Source organism: Chlorocebus sabaeus, chromosome 17, assembly GCF_047675955.1.
Source record: "Chlorocebus sabaeus isolate Y175 chromosome 17, mChlSab1.0.hap1, whole genome shotgun sequence".
NCBI classification, from domain to species: domain Eukaryota; kingdom Metazoa; phylum Chordata; class Mammalia; order Primates; family Cercopithecidae; genus Chlorocebus; species Chlorocebus sabaeus.
Window position 1 is genome coordinate 47,074,609 of NC_132920.1, and position 21,757 is coordinate 47,096,365.

General features: G+C 42.6%; 1 protein-coding gene across 3 annotated transcripts in view; it reads right to left on the reverse strand.

Annotated features, from left to right (window-relative positions):
- Nucleotides 1–18,097, reverse strand: part of ADGRF5 (adhesion G protein-coupled receptor F5) — a 110,333-nt gene extending 92,236 nt beyond the window's left edge. For all 3 annotated transcript variants that reach the window (XM_007972325.3, XM_007972328.3, XM_007972327.3), the window contains exon 1: nucleotides 17,883–18,097. The gene's annotated coding sequence lies outside the window, so the exon portion shown is untranslated. The remainder of the gene's footprint in view (nucleotides 1–17,882) is intronic.
- Between the last annotated feature and the right edge of the window lie 3,660 nt (nucleotides 18,098–21,757).

Consider the following 21,757-nt stretch of genomic DNA (forward strand, 5'->3'; position numbering starts at 1 on the left):
AAAGTCACTTGAACACAGGTGCTGCAATACATACCCTGACAGTAGATTTGATAATTGAGAAAGCTACTAAGTGACTAATGGACAGAAATATGCTGGACAAAGTGATGATTCATGTTCCAGGTAAGGCAGAATGAACAGCGTGAGATTTCATCATGCTATTCAGAATGGCATGTAATTTAAAACTTCTACATTGTTTTTTTCTGGAATGTTCCATTTAATATTTATAGACCCCAGTTGGCCATGAGTGGCTGAAACCACAGAAAGCAAGACTGCTAATAAGTTGGGGATTGGGGACTACTGATTCAGAGTTATCAATACCAGAAATGTTTCCTATTACATGTAACTTGTGAATAAACATGATTTATAGTTTAATTTTAGTGTTTGGGGAAAATGTACATTCTTTAATTCTGGAAAGCCTGCAGAATGAATTCCAGTGTTCATTCTGAAAAGTCTTTGCTAGAAAAATAACATTCTGGGCGCCTTCTACAGCAGTATCCTCCCTTTCCCTTCCTTTCTGCTGGCCTCAGACACTACCATCTGCCATCTCATAAGCAACAAATCAGAGCTGAATGTGGTGTCTTCCTCCTAAACTCTTCTAACCCTTGATAAACACCGTTGACTGACAAATAGCACTTGTCTATTTCTGTATTTTTTGGCTCTGACAATCATCTTGGAAGCCAATGAGAAGGAGAAATTTGGGGCTGCTGTGAAAAAGGCAACAGATTCTGGTAGGTGAGGCCACTTGAAGTGAGTGGTCTTCTGAGCCAGTGACAAAATCTTGGAGTCCACCCCCTTATCCCACTAGATGAAGGAGCATCTTGGTGGGTGGAGATCAGCACCTTAATGATCACTGCACTAGGTTGCAGTGATCCACATGGGTAGGGTGCTTAATAACCCTTTGGGTGTCCCCTGACCAGGACTTCTGGGTTCCTCCTGTGAGTTCCCCCACCTAGAGTCTCAAGGTACAGCCCTAAGATCTTCATCATTAACAAACTCTCCAGGTAACTCTTATGCAAACCAAATTCTGAAAACCACAAATCTAGAGATGACCACACATGTTCTACCACAGAGTCCTTCACAAAGCCTCTCCCCAAAACTAGCCTTATTTTTCATTCTTTCTACTTTTCTGATTTTTTTTCTTTTTTTAATGAAGTCTCACTCTGTCACCAGGCTGGAGTGCAGTGGCGCAATCTCAGCTCACTGCAACCTCTGCCTCCCAGGTTCAAGCGATTCTCCTGCCTTAGCCTCCCAAATAGCTGGAACTACAGGTGCGTGCCACCACACTCAGCTAATTTTTGTATTTTTAGTGGAGACGGGGTTTCACCATGTTGGCCATGATGGTCTCAATCTCTTGACCTCGTGATCTCCTCAGCCTCAGCTTCCCAAATTGCTGGGATTACAGGCATGAGCCACCATGCCCAGGCTTTTCTGATTATATGAAAGCAAAAGTCCCGGGGACTCATTGTTTGCTCCTTTAACTAGTGGTTCTCTTCTACCTGTGGGGCAGGACTTTAACATGATTCGCTGAGTGGCCAGTTTCAGGGTATCTTGACTGGGGCCAGGCAGGGTTGAAGCTTAAGGTGGGCTCAAGGTGTGGAGGGGCACGGGAAACAGGAGGGCACTGGTTTGAGAAGAGTGTAGAGACTTGTGAAGACACACAGTAAATAAGTATGTAAACAAATTAGTATATGTGACTTCAACTAAAATCCCTGTGTGAAAATTAAACAAATGAAGAGAAAGAGTAAGTTAATTAAAATGCATTGTCTTGGCCAGGTGCAGTGCCTCACGCCTGTAATCCCAGCACTTTGGGAGACCAAGGCGGGTGGATCACGAGGTCAGGAGATCGAGACCATACTGGCTAACATGGTGAAACCCCATCTCTACCAAAAATACAAAAAATTAGCCGGGTATGTGGTGGGCGCCTGTAGTCCCAGCTACTCAGGAGGCTGAGGCAGGAGAATTGCTTGAACCTGGGAGGCAGAGGTTGCAAGGAGCCGAGATCATGCCATTGCACTCCAGCCTGGGCGACAGAGGGAGACTCCCATCTCACAAAAAAAAAAAAAAAAAAAAAGGATTGTCTCTTGGGTCCAATAAAAGTAATTTTCTGTTTATTTCCTTTACAATCAATGTTAATTTCAATTATTTTTAGTAACTTCCCTTTGAACTCATTGTTTCAAAATCCAAAAGTGACTTTCATTAAAGGTTGAATTTTGCTTGTGAGGACACGGAATGGGAAGCTTCAGTTAATTAATTTTACTGACATACTGAAGGTGAAAACTTATGTAGTGCTGAAAAATCTTCAAACATATATTTAGCCCATTTTTTCTGTATGTAATAGAGATTGTCAATGGAATTGAACCCACTTTCGATGAATGAGGATTTCCAGCTACTTCCAGATATTCTCAATGGCATTTACATTTTAATACTATAGATGGAGAAGTTTAGACTACTAGAATGATTATAAAATGCTCATGATAACTTATTTCTTATAATTTTAAATTACAGTTGTCCCTTGAATAACAGGAGTTTGAATTTCAAGGACCCAGTTTTATGTGGATATTTTTTTTCAATACATACAGTTGGTATTTGTAGTTCTGTATCTGAAACCAAACACGGATTGAAAAATATGGTTTTCCTTAGATGCTAAACCAACCATACTAATGGTTGACTTTTACTTTTCCCATATGTGAGGTTCTGCAGGACTTACTCTGGGACTGAGTGTGCATAGATTTTGGTGTAACCTGGGGCGAAGGGGTGCAAGTCTTGATTCTTCACTCATGTTAAAGATTAATTCATCCACTTGCTATTATATTTTCCACATCGATCTTTTTCTTCTAAATATTTGTTTTGAGAAATTTAGTTTGTGACCATGACATTAGAGAAGATAGTTGCTTTTTGTTGGATTTTGGTAAGCAAAGGGAAAAATAAGCACATAGGACCTCTTCTTCCCTATCCATCCTTCCAATTCTCCTTCGTTCAAGGGAATTTTTGATTTTCCAGCCTCCTCCTGCCTTATCTACAATGGAGGAAATAAAGACGTTAGGATATATTTCAGCCTTAGCCAGTTGGCCACACTTAGAGACACAGATCTCATATTTCCACCTGTATAACCCATTCTGCAAATACTCAGATTCACACCATTCTAAAATGTAGAGAAATGTGCTAAGAAGCTACAGCTCTGAAGCCCTCTAACGAGGCAAACGGTTTACTCAAGTGTTTGTTCTCGGCAACAAGTGACTTCCTGCTTTGCAAAGAGAAATTTCAAAGGACTGATTTTTAAAATTCCAAAGAACCCTAAAAGTCCTTATATTTTGACCCCTTACAGACCAAAATGAACCCAAATTTTAGGAATATTTGGGTTGGATTTTCGTAAACTACAGAAATAATTAAAAGTTAAAGGAGCACTTACAACAAAGAAGATAAGAGATTTAGTAATTCTTCCTCCCAAGAATTTTCAAATTTTAGTGCAACCTAAGAATCACTCAAATAGCTTTGGCTAAGTTCTTGGCTTCATACTCAGGGTCTGCTCAGTAGACAGAGCAGTGGGTCAAAAATGTGGCCCCCCAACATTCTGGGATCTTGAAGGAAATGCAAATTCTAGGCCTGCTCAGTGACTCACATCTCTAATCCTAGCACTTTGGAAGGTCGAGGTGTGAGGAGCCCTTGACGCCAGGCATTTCAGACCAGCCTAGGCAACACAGCAAGACCCTGTCTCTACAAATGATAAAAAGCCAGGCATGCTGGCAAGCATCTGTAATCCTAGCTCCTTGTGGGGCTGAGGTGGGAAGATCACTTGAGCCCAAGAATTTGGGGCTTCAGTGAGCTATGATTGTGACACTACACTCCAACCTGGGTGACAGAGAGAGACCTTGTCTCGAAGGAAAGAAAGAAAGAAAGAAAGAAAGAAAGAAAGAAAGAAAGAAAGAAAGAAAGAAAGAAAGAAAGAAAGAAAGAAAGAAAGAAAGAAAGAAAGAAAAGAAAGAAAGAAAGAAAGGAAAGAAAGAAAGGAAAGAAAGAAAGAAAGAAAAAGAGAGAAAGTTGTGGGGGGGGAGAAAGGAGGGGAGAGAAAGGGGGGAAGAGAAAGAAAGAAACAAAGAAAGAAAAGAAAAGAAAAGAAAAGAAAAGAAAGGCAGGCAGGCAAATTCTAGAGCCCACCCCAGACTTCCAGAATCTAATACTCTGGAAGTGAGGCCCAGTAACCAGTGTTTTAACAAACTATCAAGCTGTCCAGGTGATTCTGATGTGCACAAATGTTTAATAACCACGGAGATAGAGCATGGTTATTTTTATTTTATTTTATTTTTACCATTGTGGTTCTCACTTTGAGAAACTGTTGATGTCTATGTCAGCTGTATCAGAACCTCTGCATACATTTAGAGAAACACTGGCAGATAGATGGGCTGCTAGGTTCATCTGTGGGCCATCTCTTCTCTCCCCACACATCATTATCTTCAGCCAAGATGCTTCATTGTCAGGACTTCTGCCTAAAGAGCCAGCTTCACCTCTTCCTACTCCTTCCTTTTTCCTCTTCAGCTTTACTGAGGTAAAATTGACAAATAAAAAGTATATTTATGGTGCACTACATGCTTTTTTGCTATATGTATACATTGTGAAATGACCACAGTCAAGCTAATTACTCCTTTTTTCTCATACTTTACCTTTCTGAACCTCCTTAGCACCCTGAAAGCTCTGTGTTCTCTAGTCTGCCAACTCTCACTGTCCTTCAAGACCCAGGTCAAGGTCATTCCCTGCAGGAAGCCTCCCTTTGACTCCCTCTAGTTGTGTGTACACCTCCCATCACCTCCTCCCCTGTCAAAGCACCTACTGAACTGTGTTACAATGCTCTATTTATGGGCTCCTCCACTGTCCTGTGATACTACCACCTCGCACACCACCCCAGGGTAGGATCTCATTTACCTACTCTTCTGTGTCTAGCACTTAGTGCAGTATCTGGCACAGAGTAGTCAGGTGTTTAATCCATGTTTGTTATGAATGAATCCCTAAGGCGGCACACTATTAGAGCTGCTTAAGAGGGTAAAGCATGGGCTATGGCACCAGGCTGTTGGGTTCAAGTACTAGTTCTACCACTTCCAGCTACTGAAATTTGGGTAAGTTACTTAATCTCTCTGATCCTCAGTTTTCTTATCTTTAAAACAGAGACAGTGCAATTTTCTCATATTAAATGAAGTATTCCAAATTAAGTACTTAGAGCAGAGCTTGGTGAGTATTAAGTCCCCCATGCTAGGAAGAAAATGGACCAGAAGATCCTAAGATGCTTCTGTCATGAAAAGCCTGCACATAGGACACGTTTTATTCATAGTCACTCTATTTCTCTTTCGTCTCCTTTCTTTCTCTAAATATGGTTATCTTATCTCTAGACTGCTAATATTTCTTTCTTCCTTTTCCTCTTTCTTTGACATAATATTTACAAGTCCACAGCTCAGACCCCACATGCATAACCATTAGAGATGTGTGCGTGTGTCTGCGTGTGTGCATGCATGCACTCATGCATGTGTGTGCATTTGGTTTGGTGGTTTGAGTAATTGGGTTTAAAAATGGAACTAGGGCATATCAGTAAATAGGCTATAGGCACTGACCAATTCATCAGTTATAACTCTTGTTTTTGAAGGATAATCCATTACAATAAATAAAGTCTGCATGTTCCTGAAAATTGTCACAGGAAATTGTTGACTAAAGGTGAGTCTCAAGTCAAAAGAGGAAAAAAATCCTGAATATAGAAATTTACATCAGATATGAAACTTACACATACAAAAAAAAAAAACAAGCATAACTGCCTGCTAAAGTAAGTAAGGGGAACTTATAGACTATCTCTGAGAAAATGGATGAATTTTGCAGAAAGGTGCTGTTTTATCAAGAGCAGCTGAGGTTCGATCTATAGTCACACATCAGGTTGTGTTGGCAGTTTGGTTACATATTTTTATTTTTGAAATCCTATCCTTTTCCCAGTATATGTATTCATATTCACAAATAGGATATTCATTCACTGGACAAATATTTCTGGGTACCTACTTTGTGCAGAATACTATCTTAATGCTGGGAACCTCGTGGATGATTTCTTTCTTACAGCAAGTTTATTGTTATCTCTTATTGAGAAACACCTCCATCACAGGGTCTCTGCCGAGTGTTTTTTAACAAGCCTTTTTTTTTTTTTTTTTTTTTTTTTTTGAGACGGAGTCTCGCTCTGTCGCCCAGGCTAGAATGCAGTGGCATGATCTCGGCTCACTGCAAGCTCCGCCTCCCAGGTTCACGCCATTCTCCTGCCTCAGCCTCCCGAGTAACTGGGACTACAGGCGCCCACCACCTCGCCCAGCTAGTTTTTTGTATTTTTAGTGAGACGGGGTTTCACCGTGTTAGCCAGGATGGTCTCGATCTCCTCACCTCGTGATCCGCCCGCCTCGGCCTCCCAAAGTGCTAGGATTACAGGCGTGAGCCACCGCGCCCGGCCTTTAACAAGCTTTTTAAATGCACAATGTCATTTAATTTTCACGACATTCCATGAACTAGTTAGCTACTCCCGTTTTAGAGAAGGAGGCTCAGAAAGGTTAAACAACTGGCCAAACCTGGTTTAAAATCTACATAGATTGAAAGTCTGGCAAATTGAAGAATTTGAGGCAGACTCTGAATCCCAAACCCAGTTCTTGTCACTATACTATATTATGCTTCAAGATAAGCTGCTGAAACATAAACAAATGAAAGGTTAAACATACGATGGTTCGAAGGATGGTACAAAACGATATAGAATTCTGTTCCAAACCTGTAGTCCCAACAAAGGGTACAATTCAGCAGGAAGAATGTTCCTGCAAACATGAGCCTGGACTGCAAAATCATTAACCTACCCAGAGAAATACAGGGAGGGATCCTCCTGCCACCAGTGTAAACACTTTTCTAAAAAGCTAGTAGATATTTTCTAAACATTGTTTTTATGTCTGACTAAATGTGCATCATACTTTGGAAGTACTTCTAAGGCAGTGATCTCATCCTCTTTGGCACTAGGGACTGGTTTCACAGAAGACAAGTTTTCTAGAAGACCAGGAGAAGCGAGAACAGCGGGGGGATGGTTTCAGGATAAAACCATTCAGATTATCAGCCATTAGATTCTCATAAGGAGCATGCAACCTAGATCCCTCACATGCACAGTTCACAATAGGGTTCAAGTTCCCATGAGAATCAAATGCCACCACTGATTCAAAAAGAGGTGGAGCTCAGGCGATAACGCTGGCTCTCCCATGGCTCATATCCTGCTGTGTCGCCAGGTTCCTAACAGGCCATCGACCAGCACTGGTCCATGGCCCACAAGTTGGGGACTCCTGTTCTAAGGTGCTGGTTGAAAAATGCATATTTTGCAGCATTGCTCCCTGTCCTGCTCCTACCCCCATCTTCCTACACAGACAGGTTTCAATTTAGTAGGTTCAGGTAGAACCCAGAGGTATGCATTTTGATCAGCATCCAGCCAGTTTATCAAGTACTGGTCTCTAGACCACACTTGCACAAACTGTGCTTTGCATCTCCATGTAAATAACATATTCTATATGTCATTTACAGTTCTCTTACACTAATATATTATACATCTATTATTACAAAAACCCAAAATAGAGATTTTTAAAGAGATAAGATCTTTCAAAATAAAGAGCAGGGCACATACTTTCTCTTCATAGTCCAACAGAGGGTGTAGCATACCATCTGCCACCCAGAGTTGAGTGAACCTCTGGCCTTGTACCCTAAGATACATCCCTGTCTTATGAACTTCTGGGAGACAGGAGGCTGGGTGGAATCTGTACTGGCTCGGTGCTTAGGCTCATTCTCTGTGGCCACCATTGTTCACCTTCAGACAGGTCAGTAAATCAATCCCCATGGCTTTGAAAGAAGAGTAGACAAGTTCTGCCAGTGAGCTGTTGAAAATTTATGCAACACCAGCATCTGCAGTGAAGAGATGATCTTGAAAAATATTAGTTATGCTATACCATGGCAACCCCACCTAAGGTGCATGAATATGCAGTGTCACTCATGACACATTTGGAAATTCTCCCTGAGTGATGATTTAAATAAAATGTGAATGAAGTCCAAGTGTCATTCATTTCTGCCTTTAAACGGGAATTAAGAACTCATATAGGAAGTATTAATAATTGTGATTTTGATTTTAAGAAAAAGGTAAAAGTTTGTTAGTAGCCTAAATGTGAGCAAAGTTTCAAAAATTATATTAAAATTAAAATTTAGGAACACATCCATCCTGAAAGTACAAGATGTTATTTTACTTAAAGAAGAGATAAATCACTTAAGTAATACTTTTGCATTCCTAACTCTACATGAAATGCTGAATGTGCCAGGTACTGTGCTAGGGAAGAGGAGTAAAAAGATGAATCAGATGGCAGGCATCTCTATGTCCTAGGAAAGAAGTGCATGTGAACAGTTACTGAGATTTCAAGCATGAAAGGCGCTGTAAAACAGGCTTGGGACAGTGCTGCAAAGCACTTAGCAGGGACATCAGTTCTGCACAGGGGTGCTGTGACCTGTAAAAAAGAAGGAATTTGGTGACATTTAAAATGGACTTAGGAGGATAGTTTACTTGACGGATGTGTTAGTCTGTTATCACGCCACTAATAAAGACATATCTGAGACTGGATAATTTAAAAAGTAAAGAGGTTTAATGGACTCACAGTTCCACACGGCTGGGGAGGCCTCACAATCATGGTGGAAGGTGAGGAGGAGCAAAGTCATGTCTTACTTACATGGTGGCAGGAAAGGGAGCTTGTGCAGGGGAACTCCCATTTATTAAACCATCAGATCTCATGAGATGTATTCACTACCATGAGAACAGTATGAAGGAAGTCGCCCTCACGATTCAATGATCTCCACCTGGCCCCACCCTTGACACGTGGGGATTATTGCAGCTCAAGGCGAGATTTGAGTGGGGACACAGTCATACTATATCAACAGAAAAGGCAGGAAAGAGAAATCCAGGCAGAGGAATGAATCACAGCAGGGAGACAGAATGAATGGAGAAGAGGTGGCCCTGGTTGTAGCCACTGGGAAGTTGAGGAAATGGCAGAGGGAAAGGAACCTGTAAAAGAAAAACTGAGAAGCTACGCCAGAGAAGACGGAGGAAGGCCAGGAGCACTGGTGTCCTGGAGGGCAGGGACAAGACTAGAGGAAGTGGAGAGCAGTGTGAAGTCCTGCTAACAGTAAATGAGTTGGATTTGAGGATACAGAGGTCTTAGAGAATTTTGGCAAAAGCATTTGCTGAGTTGCATTGGGGTAGTGTAGACAGAACACAGTGTGAATGGTTGGTGATGATATGAAGACGTGAATAGCCATAATCCTTTCAAGAATTTTGTGGTGAGGGGAAATGAAGATGGAAGCACAGTTGAGGAAAAATATGGGGTGAGAAGAGCTTCTGCTCCTATTGTTTTAAGATGAGAAGGACCTAAGCATAATTCAATGATAACAGGAAAGGACCAATAAGAGGGGAGCCTAGTGAGGCTATGGGACTAGAGGGCAGGAGCGTGGGAGAGCTGAGCTCTGGATGCAGGGAAGCGTCCCTCTTCCCTTGGGACAAAACAAGAGGGCAAAAGAGATGGGTATTGAGGCTGATCCTGGCATAGAGTTGGTGGTGAGAAGGCCAATGGCATTATTTCCTCCAAGAAGGCACAGCTGTTCCCTGAGAGCAGGCTGTGTGTGCATGTGTGTACACGTGTATGTGCATGGTGCACACACTTGGCCACGCTGGTGCTTGGAGATTTAAGGACAATGAAGACACCATAAAGATGTCTCTGGGGATAATTGAAGAGTTCCAGGCTGGATGAGGGCCCATGTCCCTCTTCTAATCTTTCCTGGCCTTAGACCATACAAATATCTGGCTTCTTTGCACTCTCACTTGCAAGAGGTTGAGTTTGTGTGTTTGTATATATGTATAAATACACGCTCTTGACCGGGCGCGGTGGCTCATGCCTGTAATCCCAGCACTTTGGGAGGCCAAGGCAGGCGGATCACCTGAGGTCAGGAGTTCGAGACCAGCCTGACCAACATGGAGAAACTTCGTCTCTACTAAAAATACAAAATTAGCCCAGTGCAGTGGCGGGTGCCTGTAATCCCAGCTACTCGGGAGGCTGAGGCAGGAGAATCACTTTAACCCAGAAGGCAGAGATTGCAGTGAGCCAAAATCACTCCACTGCACTCCAGCCTGGGCAACAAGAGTAAAACTCCGTCTCAAAAAAAAAAAAAAAAAAAAAAAATACATGGTCTTGAATTTTCCTGTAGGCAGAATCTCTGGTTTCTCTTAATACCTAGTAGAGTTCAGACACATAGAATATATTCAATAAATAATTCTTGGTTGGTTGAAATATCTTTCAACTCATTATACCCCAGCTGTTAGCCAATAAGTAGACTGCAAAGGTGAAAAGTAACTATAATTCTAAGACGGCCCTTCCCTAGAGACAGGGAACTGAAATTGAGTCACTATTTTTAGCAGGAATGCATATTACCATAAAGAAAGTTTTCTCTGATCTGACCAATGATGGGTGCATGTCATAACACTGAATGAAAACCTCTTAAAATGCAATACGTCTTGTGCTTTACCTGTTTCCTCTCCATTAACACACAAACATATGCACACTCATGCACACAAATGCACACATACGTGCACATCTGCGGGTGCACACCACAACCAAAACCCAAACATCTTTTTGATCCTTAGATGGCTGGCGGCGTGAATTTTCTGTAATGTAAACGAAGAAGCAGTGGGCAGGATAAAGGGTTAAGTAAGGATCTCTAGTAATGCTTCAACTTGTTCTTTGAGGAGTAACAAAGAGAGGAAGAAGCACAGGCTTTGTGGAAGGAAATTCCCAGGCCCCACTTCGGACATTCGCAACCTGCCCTGTGAACCCCTGAGGGGTGTCTGATAATAAACACTTGCAAACAAAACAATCCTAAAAGGCATTTTTACTAACATTCTCACATTCTCACCAAAGAGCTACAACACGTTTTCCTGAATCTCCGGACTTTGGGGTTGGGATATCCACCTGCCAACAGAGGCCAACAACCCAGTCCCTGCTCGGGCTGGTGTTTGTACGTGCAGGTCCCCCTTGCTCCTTGAGCCTTTGATTGGGCAGGGATGGTGATGGAGCTGTGGAATGCAGATCACAGACTCAACACTGGACAGGATGGGTGTGGACTGCTGTGTGCAGACCTGAGACCCACCTCTTCATCTTCCCCAGAGACCCCCCAGACATAGCCCTGAGCATTGAAGCTTTGAGTAATAATGCAGTGACCTTCCCTAGGAGTAGAAAGAACTTGACAAAGGCATGAAAAGCTCTGCTTGTAAAGTGTGCCAATTAAGTAACAAACTGGTCTTCTTTTCCTGTAGTAGCAAAACAAACAAATAAAACCCCTGGAGACTTGACAATAAATATTTGTGCAGAAGTTTCTTCTAAGAAGCTCAAAACATGTTAGGATCAAGATGCGAAAACTTAAGCAAAAGTCTAGTTTGGGTGAGATTGTTTGTAATATTATACCTTATTTATCCCCAAACTAATAGGATGTGAGATCTGTTATGCCCATTTCCTCAATGAATACATGAATGATCAGAAACTGGCCTAGAATAATAGTAAAGTTCTGGGCGATTCAGGTATCTGATACTTGCTCTAGTGAGTGTGTATGTGTGTGTGTGTATGTGTGTGTTTATTGGCGCTGTGTGTACACAGATTTATGACTTTTTAACTAAAATATGCTTAAAATACCTTTATTAATTGCAATTCAAGCCAAGATCCTCAAATGGCATCACTGTCTCAGGTCTAGACCAGAATTCACTTCACAGTGCGGGTGAGATTTAGATCCTTGACTACAAAAAGAAAGCTGACCCTTTACTTTGAATTGCCGTCACTGGTCTCTGGAATATTTTTGGATGACTGCTCATTTGCATCTGTCCAGAGTTGGCAGACAATCTCCCTCTTGACCCCGGCCCTCAAGACCACATTGATCCAGCTGAGGTGATGACAGGCTCCAGATTTTACTCTAGGCGGGGTTAACATGAGCCTCTACTCAGGCCTCCTTCTGTCCTTTGTGCTGTAACAATGGGCGGAAACACAGCCTTGTTAGAGGAAATTCCCAGGGCCATGCTTTGGACATTAGACAGTGGCTTTGCTATGCTGGGTAGGCTGATGTGCATCTAAAAATAAATACACTGGTCTGCAAGGGTTTCTATGATTTTGTTCTGCACAGTAGATTACATTTCAAAAGATTTTTTTTAAATTAGTGTTTTTAAGAAAGCTAATTTAGGTAAGCCTTGAGAATAAAATATATCATGGCTTTGTTTCGGTTTGAAAATATATAGCATTTGCTTATAACTGTTTCTGTTGAAAGGACTGCTGTTTTTTTCCCCCAGGATCTCAAAGTGAGATTGAAGAAAGCAAAGTCATGCTGAGATGCTGCCCAAGCATGGTGAGAAATATGCAAGGGTCCAGAACTGCATGTTCTTTGAGTCCACAAAGGATAAAGTATTAACAGAAAGCTCTGGGGCTGCCTGGAGTGGTTGGTGATGTGTATAGGGCCTACCTAAGCCTAAGTCTCACTTCTCTAAAAGTTTCCATGTCCTTACTTCGCAGAGAGACTGCTCTTCTGGTGGTTCATGTAGCAGAAAAGGAAAGATGGGTAGAAGGCAGTGGTCAATGAACTTGACTCACAGCAGGCAGACAGTTCCAGCCAGCTCTCTTCTCTCCCCAAAAGTTAAATATCCCATTCACAGTCCTTGCAATTTAGAAGATGGTAGAATCAGTTTCTTTTTCACATTTTAAAAGTAGATCTCTGAATGGCTAGGAACCCCCATCCATGTAGTCGTGTTTCCGTTTTGGCTAGAGGAGAAATCAGAGCCAAAGCTCTGAGTCTTGCTGTTATTTGCCTGACTCTACTTGAGCTGAAAACGTCCAGAAATGCGGCAGTTTTCCATCAAATAGGAATGTGTTTGCAGCACAAGAAGTAACCCACAATTTAGTTAAAGAGTAACCCAAGAAGAGTGGTTTACAGTGAACTTTTCCCTCCTCATTGTTCTCATTTCTTTTTTGCTCTTTCCTGGAAGTCCAGCCTACTCCATTGTTACTAAGACCCTATTTTAAACTTACTGCAGCAGATAGGTAGGGCTAGCTTATGGAAAGTCAGCTATCCTCAATCTAGCCTGATGACTTTTTTTGCAGACCTTCATTTGGTGGCTTGGATCACTGCACTGACATCACGAGACTCTTGATAGCTTTGAGCGGGAAGGGACCTTCGAGGTCATCACCCGGACTCCACCCAGTGTGGGCATCCCTTTGGGAACACCCTGGCCACTAGTCCGTCTTCCAGGGTGCTGGAACATTGCCCGGGACAAGGCGTTCACCACACCACAAGGCAGCTCACTCATTTTTAGATGATTCTGATGGTGGGTAAATCCTTCCACACGTTGGGCTGAAATCTGTTACGCTATAATTTCCACTCATTGATCTTCGGTTGACCTTCCCTTTTCCCACACAGAGCAACCTTTAGATATTTAAAAGCAACCCTCATGTGCTACAAGATGTACTTCTTACTTTTAATTGTCCCCTGAATGTTCCTTCAACTGTTCTGTGAATGACAGTTTTCTCATTTTCACCATCTTGGCCAACCTCCTCTTTTAAGACTTGGTGTTTTTTGTTTTTGTTTTTTGTTTTGTTTTGTTTTGAGACAGAGTCTTGCTCTGTCGCCAGGCTGGAGTGCAGTGGCACAATCTCGGCTCACTGCAACCTCTGCCTCCCTGGTTCAAGCAATTCTCCTGCCTCAGCCTCCTGAGTAGCTGGGACTACAGGCAAGCGCCACCACACCCAGCTAATTTTTGTATTTTTAGTAGAGATAGGGTTTCACCAGGTTTGCCAGTAAGGTCTCAATCTCTTGACCTCGTGATCTGCCCACCTCGGCCTCCCAAAGTGCTGGGATTACAGGCAGGAGCCACTGCGCCGGGCCGACCTGGCGTTTTTTTAAAGGAACCTGTTTGGCACTTTAGATAATCAATCTTCTTACAGCTTTGTGCACTAAGTATTAGTTCATATTTTCAGAAACAAAACAAAGACTTGGCAAGATACAATTACTTGTTCAAGACAGGAGATTAAAAACCTGGTCTGCCTCTTTCTAGCCCACAAGATGCCTCTCATTAAAAAAGAAATATTGAGCCAGATATAGTCCAGGCTGATTTCAAATACATCCTGAGATCTGTGGCAGGCCACAGGAAACCTCTCACGCAGGTTAACCTCCCTTTTGTTGTTACAACGTGTGTTTATTGACAGAGATTAAAGTGAACTTGAGTGGGTAAGAAATTACCAACAGAAAACATTCAGCTGTTGAAAGGCAGCTATAGACAAGGTGGGCACGGAGAGGGCCTGGAGGCAGAAAGGCATAGGAGCAACAGTAAGCAAGAAGGGATTCCAGAGGTGCAGGAGGCGTGTCATTTGGAAGCTCTGGACAATGGAGGAGGAAGAGAAGAAGGCTGGAAGAGAGAAACAGCGGTCCCTTGGGAGCACCTCAGCAGTTTGCTTTAGCCTAAACCTGGTGGTTGTGTCTATTTGCTTTCTCCCAAGTGTCCATGTGCTCTATGGGAGGGCAAAGCGTGGGGGACAATGATACTATGCTCTTCTCCAGCATTTGATTCTAGGTGAAATATGGCTAAGACACAAATCTTTGGGTGGAAAAAGGAGAATACCACATGTAGTCAGAAAGGGAGTCCTTTTAGCTGTGCTACAGTGAGGGATGATGTCAGGAACTGGCTATACGTCTACCTGCTTCTAGATTTTTCCTGCACCACTTGGTAGAGCTACTTCCTTCTCTTTTCCTGGCTGCTTTCCTAAAGCACGGATTGCTTAATGGAGGCCCTTCCTCCCTCCTCATCTAACCTGCTTCAGAGCAGCTCTACACCCAACGATGAATGCCTCATAGATTCCTCTGAGTTGCAGGACACTGCTCCCCAGGAGTCACGGGCAACTGTGCTCTTGGGGAAGTACCAAAGCACAATGTTAATATCAGTGGCTGAACACATGGGCATAGTAATAAAATCGCTCTCTTAAGATCTCTTCGATCTGGCTTGACTCAGAGAAATACAGAACACTGCCTTTCAAATTGCCGTGAAGCATGAGAGAATGTGAGTGCAGAGGATCTGTGGATATGGTCTTCTCTTTGCACTCTGAAATCAGGGATTCTCTCCCCTGTAGCTCTCTGTCTTGTTCACCACTTGAAAAACTCAAGGTTCAGAGAAAAGTTGTGGACCCACCCAAGGGTCACGTGGCAAGAGAGTTGCAGGTACAGGACTAAATCTGGGGCCCCAAAGCACAGTTCAGCTTTCTTTCTACTAAACCACACTGACTTCAAGCTTCAAGTTCTCAAGGCCTTTACTTGGATGTGCCAGCATTTGTTAGGGATCAGACTTATTTCAGTTTTCCTTAATACTTCCATAAAAGAGAAGTAGCACAGAGGATGGCAAAAAGTAAATCCTCCAGATGAGAGCTGCATGGAGGCAGGACTCACATCTGTATTGTTTGCCATCACATCCCTAGCACATAGCACACTGCCTGCCCTGTGAAAGGGACTCAGTGAGTCCTTGACTTAGAGTGGCAGAGAATGAGGGGCACCGATAGGGAAACACCTAATGAAAGAGGCTGTCACAAAAACATAAAGAAATAGATTCTAAAAGGCATGGCACATGGAAAGTACTCAAAATATTTGGTGAGTAAATGAATCCAGCAACATTTCAGAAAGAAGAGTGTGGGAAAATGCTATAAGGATTAAAAATATTGTTTGGAAGATTCAAACTATAGATCTCTATCTCATAATTAATTAGGGTTTTTCAGACAATGTACACATTCATTTGCTCATTCATTCATTCATTTATTCAACAAAATTGATTGAGCAGAAGCTATGTGCCCAAAACTGTGCCAAGTGCTATGGGTTTAGGCATAGAAGACCAATAACTCCTCAAGAGTGAAAATAAATATAGCAACTATTATTTAATGTGCTTAGGGATATGTCAAAACATTCCACCAAGTACCAGAAAAATCACAGACCTGAGAATCGCTTAGTAGAAGAGGGATGAAGGGGAATGAAGGTGTACAAACCAGGCCTTAACGGGCAATTGGGTGGGGAAGATGAATAGAGGTATCCCAGGCAGGGAGGACAGCACACACAGAAATAGGAAGGCGTTAGAGTATTCACATATTAGGGAAATGCAAGGTACTTAGTTTAGTTGCAAAGACGGATGCTGAGAAGGTGAGGCTGGCAGGACAATACGGAGCCGACTGATTTTTCTACCCTCCTTAAGTGAATGCTTCTCAAACTTTAATGTGCATATGCATCACCCAGGGATTAAAATGCAGATTCAGAAGTCTGGGGAGGGACTAAAGAATGTGTTCCCAAGTGATCATTTCCAGCTGATGCCTGATGCAGCTGGTCATTGGACTACACTTTAGGTAGCAAGGCTGTAAGCAACAGAGTGCAACAGAAATATTTCAGTAAGGTCAGGCACCGTGGCTCCCACCTGTAATCCCAGCACTTTGGGAGGCCAAAGTGGGCGAATCACCTGAGGTCAGGAGTTCGAGACCAGCCTGGGCAACATGGTAAAACCCCATCTCCACTAAAAATACAAAATTTAGCTGGGCATGGGGGTGTGCGCCTGTAGTCCCAGCTACTTAGGAGGCTGAGGCACAAGAATCATTTGAACCTGAGAGGCAGAGGTTGCAGTGAGCCGAGATTGCACCACTGTACTCCAGACTGGGCAACAGAGCAAGACACAGTCTCAGAAAAAAAAAAAATTATATGTATATCACTGAAAGTGGCATTATTAGAACTGCATATTCCCAAGAGCCCTGTAGCAGGGTACAGAAGATAGAATGGAGGGAGACTGTATTGATGTAAAATACGTAAGTGGTAAGAAATTATGAGCACTAGAGCTAAATAAGCTAGAAAAGAATAGTAAATGTTCAATAAATAGGTATGAATTGTTTGATATTCCATGAAGTCTGTATAAATTATTTCTCTTAGAGTAAAGGCTGGTTGTGAAGACAAAATGAAACAATAAAAACATAAGATGCCAAAAAAAAATCCAGAGAAATACGTAGTGGTACTTAAACAAGACCTGGCTCTTCTCTGAGTCTCAGTGATCTATCATCTTGAGCCTTAACAGTGACCAACAAGAGCACCTAGCTAAGGAGTGAGTTCCATCCCTACAGACAACCACCACCACAGCCTCTGAGCCATCCCTGGATATTCGTTGTCGCTGCTTGTATTGAATTTCAGGAAACTTCTGGAATAACAGCTGTTTCATCGCAAATTCTAGAAAACAATGTGGAAGTCCACAAGTCCACCAGATCCCTGAACAAAGTACTCTTTTTTTAAAAAAAAAAAAAAAAACTTACAGTACATAGGCACTCTAAATTAGGAGCACCTGTTCCTATTTCTGTTAGCAAATTCTCTGTCAAATCTAGTATTTCTTTAACTGAAAACCTCAGAAAGGAATAACAAAGAAATCATGGTAGAGATCTATACTATTAAAAAGAAAAGGCAGTTAGTAAAAGTTACCCCCAGGCAGAAGCCAAAAAACAAACTACTTCTAATGAGATGTGCACTCCAAAGAAAATAAGAATCGCCGCCATGATCTGTATACTGACTGGCATTGTTTATCCAAAGCTGTACAGATTTGAAAAATCCATATGTCATATCCCCTCTTTAGTCCTTACAGTCTTGTACATCAGTAAATCTCCACAAGACACACAGATTGAGAGCATGCAGCCAACTAGAAAAGCCACGTGGAAATGCACATCTATTCCAGAGCAGCCGGATTCACATTTAACGTGACAAATCAAAATGATACAGGCACCTACCTTTCTCTTCTGGGGTTTGCAGGCTCCTAAAATTTAATACCTTACTGCTGATCTGCCCCAAAACCTCTCAGGTGAGGTGAACCTTGAGGGTATCCCATTCAATTACACAGCCAGAGGAGGGTGGGGTTTCACAAGACCAGACTTCAAATGCTGGGGATCTTGCGGGTTCCCAGGCTGTCAGGAGCAGAGGTGAACTGCCTTCTGTTCTCTGCTGCAGGAAGAAGCTGGGAGACACTGAGTGACTGGAGGTAGGGGGCGGGGGCTTGGGGGAGGGAAGTAATACGGGGACTGTAATAAATAAGAGATCCTCTCCACATGATTTCCTGTATTTAGTGGCTGATGCCTCTCTCCAGGCTCCCTAGAGGAAACAAGAAACTTGTCCTGTGGCCATTGGAAAGAAGAGAATAAACACACTGAGAACTGTGAAAAGAAGCAGCAGGACCCCAGGCGAGGGGCTGATGGGCCAGCCAACTTTACCTTTTACCAAGTGCTTTCTTCCTGAAGTTCCTCTAAGTGTTTAACTCTGCAAAAGTCAATGATGTCCTCATCCTCTCCCACTGTGCTGAAGCATATTCTGGCCTCAGGCCAGATGTCATGTTACAGAGCGGCTGGTGAGAGGCAGGTTAGAACAGGCCCCGGAAGGCTCCATTCCCAGCCTCAGGAAAGACCCTCTAAGCTCTGTCTTTGGAAAGTCTGATCTTTCTTAATCTTGGACTGACTCCAAAGTCCTCAGGCCATTTTGCCCTAGAGTTTAAAGAATTATCAGGAAGCCACCATCCATGGATTGCGAGAAGTAGGACCCTCTACATTTTTTGTGGGGTTCCATGTAAAACAAATATGTGACACCCGGTGACAACAGAACATTAAAGCAAACGTGGGAACTCTCTGGATCACAGGGCTCTATGCAACCGTACCAGGTCGCAGACTCACCAACCCAATCCTGGCTGTAGAAAGAAGGTGGGAACCTCGGGCTGTGTGGATTTTCACACGCTGAGCTGTTGAGAGGCCTGGACAACCCCCATCATGTTCAGTGGGGTGACAGTCAGTCCTCGAACAGCAGTACACTTGGAAGCTGCTGCAAGGTGGCAGACAGGGAGGAGGGTGGATGCTGGGTTGTGGATGTGAGCAGACAAAGACCACAAACATATCACTGAGTTAAAATCACACAGTGGTCTCCTTGCTCATCTTTTCCCTCACTTCCTGTCCATTCTCCTCCCAGCAACCAGGGCAATGTCTTCCAAATGCCATCTTCATGATGGGATTCCCATACTTAAAATGTTACAGGAGCTTAAAGATATAGACCAAACCCTTAAATGCACAATGGCCAATCTCTCCTACTTTCCCTCAAAGCTCACTTTCACCTGCACTCTCCTCATGCCCTTTCTCATTCCCTCCTTCCCCACTTCTCTCCACTCAGTGAAGCATGTCCTCCCCTCCAAGACCCAATTCCTTGAATCTCACATCCTTCAGAATGCATTTTCCAATTTCTGGGCCCCTTTGGCGTTCTTCCAAGCAAACATGCTTGTCTCTCTCGTAACACTAAAGCAAGGAAGCCTGCCTACTTGTCTCTCTGTCTCCTTCTTGGCTGTCCCTCTGTGAGGTTGAGGACTGTGTCTGCTTCACCGTTATATCCCTAGCATGCAGGATCCAGCAGTGTCTGGTTTGTGAGAGTTTAACGTTAGGAGGAGGAGCGTCATCAACTACAGTTACTGTTGGGTGTGACGGTGCGCACCTGTACAAGTCCCAGCTACTCGCGTGGCTGAGGCAGGAGCACTGCTGGAGCCCAGGAGTTTCAGACCAGCCTGGGTGAGACCCTGTCTTTACAAAATAAAATTAAATAAATTACAGTTATTACATGTTAGGGAAAGGAGAATATATGACTTAGGGGAAAACACAAGACTGTTGTTACAGTTTTAAAAAGTGGAGCAACTTCGTGAGTGGTATTGCAGAGCTAGTGCTGAATATTATTAAAATGCTGCAGTTTGTAATGTGCTGTGTATTGCAGCCTCGCAGAGATTATTATAAGTAGGCAACAACCTCTATTCCATAACTGAAGTCTTAGATAGGCTCACAAGAAGGAGGACTAAAGCTAGCAGGGGTGAAGGAAATGGGAGTCTGTTGGAGGTGAGGGGAGAGAGAGGAAGAAAGAAGGGGCAGTGGAAAGGAAAGAGGAAAAGAGGAGGGAGGGATATGGGAGGAGGGATAAAGATATGAGAGGTGGGAAGAATCACATGAATGGAACAAAGCTTAGAAAACAGTGAGGTGGTGGGGAGGGGAGGAAAACCCCGGTGAAGTCAGCATTTATCTGGAAGCAGTGCACCACGGGCAGGCTCTGTGCACCCTGCCTGACTCCCCTGTGCTTTCTCAGGCTCCCTGATGAATCAAGCCTGTTTTTCAACAAATCAAAAGGCAAAAGGGGATCTAGGGACATGCCACTACAGCTCTTAAAATGCAACAGTTAGCTTCTCCTTTTCGTTTGGACTTTGAAACATTATTAAACCACATAGTCACTTTTTTACGTCATGATTTTGAATACTTCCATGACAATGTTACATCTGGAATTTCTAAGCATATATTCTGGTTACTTTTCACTGTTCCTCTGAATGAAGAGGTCACTTTGTGTGATGATGAGGGCTGCACATGAGTGAGAAGCCCCAGGTGAGGCTAGATGATTGGAGTACAAGCTAGAGTAACAAGACACATACTCTAGCATCTATAAAGGTCATCCAAACATAGGTGATTCTCAATATCTGGTTTTGTGCATTTAATTGCCATTTAATATATGCATCTATCTAGAATAGAGCAAAGATATTTATTAAGCCAATCATTTGAACTTTATGAAGCCTTAATTTGGTTCCTAATTAATGAATATTACTTCCATTGGAAATGGAAGTGTCAGAGAAAATAGTGAAAGGCTTTCAAATAGGAAAAGATGACTGGGTGTCCTGTCAACAGAGTGTTGAGAGTTTTCTAGCAAACAACATACCGCTGGGGAGCTGAATCTATAGGGGTCTCTATATTTGATCGTCTTTGACTGGATGTTTAATAATTCTGAAGGACGTAGAAACTAATAGTAATACGAATGATTTTTGACCATAGAAATGCACATTAGTTTTGTCCAGTAGAGATATAATTGCCTTCCACCCCATAGAAATGGTTATTTCAAACATTAAATTTTAGTGCATGTTAGGATATTAGCCAGTTTTTGTAGTTATTAGCAAATTCAATTCAGCATTCCTTATTGTCTCTATATAAATATATCTGCTTTTGGGATTTCCCTTTGAACAAGTCCTAACGTTTTACCACTCCTTCATTAATTAATGAGTTAAATAAAATCTCTTTCGCATGTTCATTTTATATTTGTTTGAATCAGGATTTCACCTTTTGAAAATGATCTTTTAACAGAAGGGCAGGCGATAGTGCTTACAGCAGGTTGTACCAGGAATTTTCAATGGCAAAACTGTTTTCTTAAATATTTGGCCTAGTTTTATACGTTCTTTGAGTATGTAAAATAAAAACAGGTAATAAACTAAGTGTGTTGATTATGAAAGTAAATGACAAAGCTTATCAGCTGAACAATAGGTGGGTACAGAGTTTCAGTTAGGGCAGGAGTACGGGCAAAGCCCAAAGCAGAACTACGTAAAACAATAACTGGATCCGGGTTTACTAAATATGGTGAAAGTGGCCTAGATTTGGACTCACTAAAACCAGTACCTTGGAGGAAAGAAAACCTTGATAAGCAAAGGGCATACATTTCAGGTGTTCAGTACTTTTTAAGACAGTATTTTTAGGAATTCTTGCCATATAGGCAATTATTCAGAAATGCCCTACTATTAATCAGCTATAGCAAACCCTTCAACATAGGGGACAATGAC